Source organism: Apodemus sylvaticus, chromosome 17, assembly GCF_947179515.1.
Source record: "Apodemus sylvaticus chromosome 17, mApoSyl1.1, whole genome shotgun sequence".
Classification (NCBI taxonomy): domain Eukaryota; kingdom Metazoa; phylum Chordata; class Mammalia; order Rodentia; family Muridae; genus Apodemus; species Apodemus sylvaticus.
In genome coordinates, this window is record NC_067488.1 from 54,393,555 (window position 1) to 54,401,607 (window position 8,053).

Sequence of the window (8,053 nt, forward strand, 5' to 3'; positions counted from 1 at the left end):
CTGAAGATCAAACCTGGGGTCTCCAGGAATGATGGTCAAGGGCTGTACCCCTGAGCTGAGCGGCAGTCAAGGCTCTGGTTTCCTAACATGAAAGTTTGGCTCGATGATGAAGCATTTCCTCTTCTTCTTCTTCCTCTTCTTTCTTCTTTCTCCTCCTATTGTGTTTAAAACTATAAAGTCCCTACTATACAGTATTTAACTACATCCTACATGCTTATTGTATTTTTGGTCACCTTTGCTTTAAAATATTTCTAACTCTCCTAGCATTTTGTTTGTGCCCATGATATATCCCAAAGGGCATTGTTAGTTGCAAACATTTGGAGTTCATGTAGAAACCTTGTGGGGGCTGGAAAGTTGACTCAGTGGTTAAGAGCACTGACTGCTCTTTCAGAGGTTCTGAGTTCAATTCCCAGCAACCATATGGTGGTTCACAACCATCTGTAATGGGATCTGATGCCCTCTTATGGGGTGTCTGACACACCAGTGTACTCATACATAGAATAAGTAAATTTAAAAAAATCTTGTGTTTATTGATTTCTAATTAACTCTGCTATGATTAGAGCATAGATCCAGAATGATTTTTAGTCATTTATATTTATGACTTGCCTTAATGACCACCCTGGAGTCCCTCTTGATATACGTTCCATGTGAACTTAAAAGGAAGGTATATGCTGTTGTTAGGGTTGATCCTAAGACCTCCTTCAGGCCCTCTACCACTGAAATCTATTCCTCAGTCCTTATAAACAACCCCTTTTAATTTTGAGAGAGGGTCTTGCTGTTTCTCAGGCTGGTCTTGAACCTGTGATGTGCCTGCTGAGTAATTGGCTTGCACTACCAAGCCTAACTTAAATTATAATATCATACCTTAGAGTGTTTGATCAAACAAATGCAGACAGTTGGTAGTGGTACTTCCATCTTCCATGTCCTTCCTGAGGTTTTGGCTAGCACTGTAATCTCGAGGTGAAGTTAATCTCCTACCAGGGCAGCGCAAAGTTCTGGTTCAAACTTCCCTTCTGACATTTCTCACTGTGCATTTTGGGACTCTGTTGGTTGGCGAGTACATGTGTCTGTGGGTCGATGTCTCCCTGATAGATTGCCCTTCATGTCACAATGAAACGTGTATCTGATAACAAGCTTTGTCTTAAGTCTGTTTTAGCTAAGCAGCCAACAAAGCCACTTGTGCTGGCTTCCTTACACAGACATCTCTTTCATTTTTGCTTGCAATATTTAATAGAGGTTTGTTTCTGCTGTCACTGTTGGCTTTTCATTGAAGTTTTTAAACCACCACCCACCATGTGTGCGCCATTTTTGATAAGCATCAGTATTGACTACTAATGGTTTCCCTTTTCTTCTCTACATGATTTATTTGTGTATGTGGGTAGGTACACACCATAGTGCACCTACTTGGGTGAGAAGACAACTGGCAGGCGCCAGTTTTCTCTCTCCTTCATGCAGGTCCAGGGGGATCAAACTCAGCCTGTCAGGTTGGCTGGTAAGCACCTTTAACCTCCCTCACTGGCTCATTCTTTTGTGTGCTTCGTTAATTCAGTTAACGCTTGGACACCAGCGTTTACCTATAGCCTGGGTCTCAATTCTCAGGGAGGTCCCACCCCAATGAGGGTGAGCAAAACCAATTAGACCATGGAACACTGGAGCCTCTACCTCTGCTTCCCAGGGGCTGGGGAAGAAGCCAATGGTGGAGAACAGTGAGATGCATTTGGGGGTAGAGGACCACGTGACTTGCTGCCATCAGAGTTAGGGAGCGAAATTGTAAGCTAGATCATAACTGTGGGTGTTTATTTGACTCACACCGGGAAACGTTCATCCTGGAATTCATTACTAATGTATACCACTGATGAGAATTTTTTTTAATTTCTTTCTTTATTTTATGGATGTGAGTACACTGCCGTTGTCTTCAGACACACCAGAAGAGTGCATCAGATCCCATTACAGATGGTTGTATGTGGTTGCTGGGAATTGAACTCAGGACCTCTGGAAAAGCAGTCAGTGCTCTTAACCGCTGAGCCATCTCTCCAGCCCAAGGGTGAGAAATTAAATACATGCTCTTCTGGAACCCGGAGTGTTTGATTGCCTATCTCAAATTTGCTTGCCACAAGAGACAGTAAAACTGAGGCAATATCTGAACTATCTTCAAAGTCAAAAGCCTCCAACACCATTTGGTTTGTAAGAAGGGTGATGCCCTCAGGGCCTACCCGCCTTAGGGATAAATGGATACTGAAATCTGTGAGTGTTGTTTGACTATCAAACTGGAGTCCTTGCTGTATTGTTTCTGGAAACCATTGTTGGATTTGGGTTGGAAGTTGAGAAAACTCACTTCAAATGTGGAAGCTAAAAAGTGAAAGCTTTATTTTCTGAGCGCTCAGGGAGGCGGCCAGTTCAGGATCTGAACTTCATCCCGCGGAAGATTGTACAACATTTTCAAAGGATGGGAACACAAAGTGAGGGGTCAGGAGCTGGAGAGATGGCTCAGCAGTTAAGAGCACTGACTACTCTTCCAGAGGTCCTGAGTTCAATTCCCAGCAACCATATGGTGGCTCACAACCATCTGTAATAGGATTCAATGCTCTCTTCTAGTGTGTCTGAAGAGATCGACAGTGTACTCACATACATAAAATAAATAAAATCTTTTAACAACAACAAAAAAGACAGTTAGTGGTGACACATGCCTTTAATCCCAGCACTTGGGAGGCAGAGGCAGGCAGATTTCTGAGTTTGAGGCCAGCCTGGTCTACAGAGAGAGTTCCAGGATAGCCAGGGCTACATAGAGAAACCCTGTCTCGAAAACCAAAAACCAGAAAAAAATAAAGAAGAGAAAAGAAAAGAAAAAAGAAGAAAAGAAAGTGAGAGATAACAGGGGTGGGGAGTGCAGGTAGCTGTGGTATCATCCAATTGTATTTTGACATTATGGGTTAAGCAAGAAAGTACCAGTTGGAGACTGGGTTGTATCCTGGGCAACTTGGCTTGAAGGTCCTTAATTCAATCTCCTCCTAGACATTAGGTCCAGAGCTCAGAGTGATAAGGGGACAAGGGAGCAGGCCAGCTGCACGTAGTTAATCAGGGCATACAGGCAATTGCTTACATATATATTTTTTTTTATATAACATATGCACCTTGGTTCAGATAAGAGCAATTTCTAAATTCTTTACTAGTTCACATACAACTAAGAAAATATTTGGAGAAATGGAATAGGTGTTTGTTCCTAGGCCTGGGAACATGAACTTGTTTGACCCTGCCAGGAAGAGGGAGAAGTTGTCTCTGAGATGTCTGGTCTCAGACAACTGTGTACAACGGAGCTATTGAGCTACAGGGAAGTCCCCGGTCTCCTGAGGGCCTAGGACCTTGAATTTAGTTTTTCCCTATGATTAAATGGAGTGAGTCTGCAAACGAAATGGTAGCCCTTAAAATAAGTCTCTTTCACTTTCTTCAAACCCTGTTTGGCAAGTCATTTGGTTTACAGAAGGAATTTTGGCATTGAATCAAGTCTTTAAATTATTTCTAAAAACATTTATCCTAAGGAATTAGAGGTTGTTTCCCACTATTCAATGGGCCATGGTTTAAGCATTAAGAATCTAACGTGCTGTCAAGGTGTGAGGCACCCGATTGTCATCCCAGAACTGGGGAAGTGGAGTCAGGATGATTGGTCCTGGGACTTTCTCACCAGCCAGCCTAGCCTAACTGATGAGCTGTAGGTCAAGGAGAAACCCTTCCTCAAAGAAGGTAGAAGGTGTTCCTGAGGGTGCCAGTCAAGGATGCCCTCACGGTCACACATGGGCACATACATGTGCACATATATGTACACACCCTTAGGAAAAATCTAAAACACAGGGGCTAGAGAAATGGCTCAGCAGTTAAGAGCACTGCTGCCTTACCAAGGACCTAGGTTTGATTCTCAGCATCCACAGTGATTCACAGTCATCTGTCACTCCAGCTCCAGAGGATTGGATGCACTCTTCTGATCTCTGTAGTCTTAACTAAACACATATGTGGTACACATCCATGTATTCAGGCAAAATACTCACACATGAAATAAAATTTAAAAATAGTTAAAAGAGTTTTTAAATGTAAATTTCAGTTTGCATGATAACCAAGCCACAAGACACAAACTCATTAGTCTATGTCCAGATCTCAAAACACCAAAGACAACCAGGACTCAACTCCGATGCAATTTACACGAGGGTTTATTCGAGCTCAGGACTGCAAATCTTCCTTGACACAGCAGATTAGGTGAGCAACCACCGGGTTTAGGGGAAGGGATTTTTAAAGGAAAAAAAAAATGCAAGTCTCTAAGTCTTGGCATTATATGATTGGGTAAGAGGTTTATGGGCAAGTTGACTTTTTGAAATGATTGGCTTGTTTTAGGCTTCAAGGCTACAAAAAGACTCTGGCTCAGCCATCTGGATCCCCTGAGTGCAAAGAATGTAGGAAAGGAAGAGTTGTCAGGAAACATTATCTAGTGGAACCCGTGACTCCCAGCAGCTGCAGCAGGCCAGATTTGTTTCACCCTGACACCTGGTTTTGTGTTTATTTAAATTTACATTTCTGAGCCCCTGCTTAGGTTTCTCAATTAGTACTATCGACTTGAATAAAACAAGATCTGGATTATTAAAAAAAAAAAAATAAGCAGAAGACACAACATGATTAACTCCAGGTGTGAGGAGTGTCATGAAGAAACTCGAGGGGGGGAGTATGAGGAGTCGAGGAGCCTCTCTGAGGAGGTGCCTGCCATCCACACACAGCAGCTGGCCTGCATGGGATGGGGGACCAGGCTTCAAGAGCAGCTCCAGGACAGCGCCACAAACGAAAGAAGGAATAGGACAAGAAGGAAAGAAGGAACAGGATGAGGGGAAATGCTGACCCTGGAGGAAAGTTGGGCTTGGGGCAACAGGGTGAGGCAGAACTGTAAGGAAGGGCCATGCTAGTGTCTGTCTGAGGGCTCCGAGTGGGGCCCTTGTTCGAAATGAAGAATTTTGAGACAGCAAGCTCAGAGCAGTAAAGTAGGCATGGGGTTATCAAAACACTGTGTCACTCACTACTGAGGTGGCGCTGGTCACCACAAAGCCTCTTTTGGTCACTTCCTGGTAAGATCTGTCTCGGGGGCTCAGCCTCGGGTACACGTCTACACATCAGGAGACTGCTGCTTTGACATCCCAGTCATGGGTGGTCCGCTTCCACTAAGTGACCCTGATCTGAATTTGGTTTTTAAATGGATTTTTTTTTTTTGAGACAGGGTTTCTCTGTGTAGCCCTGGTTGTCCTGGAACTCACTCTGTAGTAGACCAGGCTGGCCTCAAACTCAGAAATCCACCTGCCTCTGCCTCCCAAGTGCTGGAATTAAAGGCATGTGCCACCACTGCCCGCTTGAATTTGGTTTTTAGAGGTGTCCTTGACTAAATATCTCTACCCTCTTAAGGTCTGTGTAGCCATACCCTAATCACTACCAGTGTCGAATTTAGAAAGTGGTTAGGTCTAGAATGTTGCAAACTAACTTTCTAATGAAACAGAGAAGTTATGCAGACCATAGACCAGCAGTTCACAACCTTCCTAATGCTGTAACCCTTTAATACAGTTCCTCGTATTGAAATAACATTATTTCATCACTACTTCACACCTGTAATTTTGATGCTGTTATGGATTGTAATGTAAATATATGATATGCAGTTCCAAAGGGGTTGCGGCCCACTTGTTGAGGACAGACTTTTCGTGGCCAGAGCTTGGGGAGTTGTCTGTCTGTGAAGGCTCAGGGATCAGAGCCCCATTGTGGTGGTTTGTATATGCTCATCCCAGGAAGTGGCACTATTAGAAGGTGTGGCCTTGTCGGAGAAAGTGTGTCACCATGGGGATGGGCTTAGAGATCTTTCTCCTAGATACCTGAGGATACCTGATCTGTTCCTGGCTTCCTTTGGATAAAGATGTAGAACCCTCAGCTCCTCCTATACCCCGCCTGCCTGGATGCTGCCATGCTTCTGCCTTGATGACAATAGACTGAACCTCTGAAGCCAGCCCCAATTAAATGATGTCATTTATAAGGCTTGCCTTGATCACGATGTCTATTTGCAGCAGTAAAACCCAAACTAAGACACCCAGCACCAGTGCCTACAGAAGCCGTCACAGCCTGGCATGCCTGTAATTCCAGTGCTAGGGAGGCAGAGACAGGACTTGGGGGCAGGGTTGCTGGTCAGCTAGACTAGCTGACTCTCTGAGCCCTAGGTTCAGTGAGGCACTGTCTCAAAAAATCGATGTGGAAAGTGACTGAATAAGACAACCAAAGTTGGCTTTTGGCATCTGCTTGCATGTGCACACTCGGCCACACACACACACACACACACACACACACACACACACACGCTTCTATAAGGCCAAATGACTGAACTTGGCAGTTAAGGGAGAACCAAAATGTTGGCAAGAGCCAGATTATCTTGCGCTGAAAGCTGTGCATGGCCTGTTCCCGTGTCTGACTTAGCATCCTTTAAAATGAACTTTTACTATGGCACTTGCTTCCATCAATCCCAAAGTTTAAAATGTCATCAATCAGGCACCTGAAACCTACAACAAAATTCCCACTTTGCCAGAAACCTACCTACATACTGTTAGCATTTTGCCTAAGCTCCGCCCCACAATTACCTGACAACCTGACTTACTATAAAAGGGCTGCTTGCCCCCACCCCCCACTCTTGCCTTCTTGCTCCTGCTGTGTCCTCTCGAGCCTCCCCCCCCCCCTTCATGTGCTCATGGCTGGTTGGCCTCTCTTTCTCTCCTCCTCCTCCTCCTCTTTCTCCTCCTCCTCCTCCTCCTCCTCCTCCTCCTCCTCCTCCTCCTCCTCCTCCTCCTTCTTCTTCTTCTTCTTCTTCTTCTCTCTCTCTCTCTCTCTCTCTCTCTCTCTCTCTCTCTCTCTCTCTCTCTCTCTCTCCTTTTCTCAGTCTCTCCTACCCTCTCAACTCCCCACGCCATGCCCTGAATACACTCTATACCATACCATAGTGTGGTCGGTCCCTCAGGGGGAAGGGATGCCCAGCATGGGCCTGCCGAGGGACCCCCTTCCCTCATACCTGCCTACACATCCACCAAAACATATTCCTTCTCTCTTTCTTTTTATAAAACACAACATGTATGGCTCCCACTAATGCCTTAGGTAAATGCCTTGACTTAAAACTTTCTTTGTTTTGTAACTAGTATAGTTTCAGGTAACCGCACCCACAGAAGAACCTGTCTTTTGGGACAACCTAAAGTTTGTATTCTGGGCCATGGTCATATTTGGCTCACGAATAAACTCTCTTATTCCCTTTGAAGTAAGAGCTGTGGTTTTTGTTTTGTTTTGTTTTGTTTTTAATCAGTGCGGGGGGGGGATGGCTGGGTTGGTGGTCTTAGGAAAAGATTCTTCTCTCTCACTCCCTGGCCATCCGCAGACCTCTCCAAGCCCTCTGCCATGCTGTTGCCCTGACTCTGCTCTCTCAGCCTCCAGAATGGAAGATATAAAACTTGGAGCCCAAGATTAAACGTGCTTGGTACTTTTTTCCTCCCCGGAGTTGACAGGTAATACATACTAAAACTTGGAATTTGCTCCACACTAATCTCTCCATGCCCCAGCTCTGACCTCTGCTGCCGCCTCAATGCACTTTTGGCCACCAAAGTGGAAATGCACTGTGAGATCCGTAGATCCCATTGGGCTGGCTACACGTACCTGAACCCTGCTCCTCCTGGAGACCTTGGCTTTGGGACATCCTGAGGGCACCCTTCTCACCCAGGGTCCCTCAATTAACCAGGACTTTCCTAGAGATTCTTCAGTCCTGGGTTTGCAGGATTTAGGCTAGCCTACCCTCATGGGCAAGGCTAGAGCAAACATGAACACCTGTTGTACTCTGACCTGCTGGGCGTGCCCTTCCCACCACAGCCCTGCTCCTGTTTCTGCCTTAGACCTACGGCCACCATCACACAGCAGCTTGTGGGCCAAGAGGTGCAGGCCAAAGGCCCTCAGGAAGTTCCTGCTCAATGGGGATGTGTGTTGGGGATGTGTGGGGGGTACCACACCACAGTGG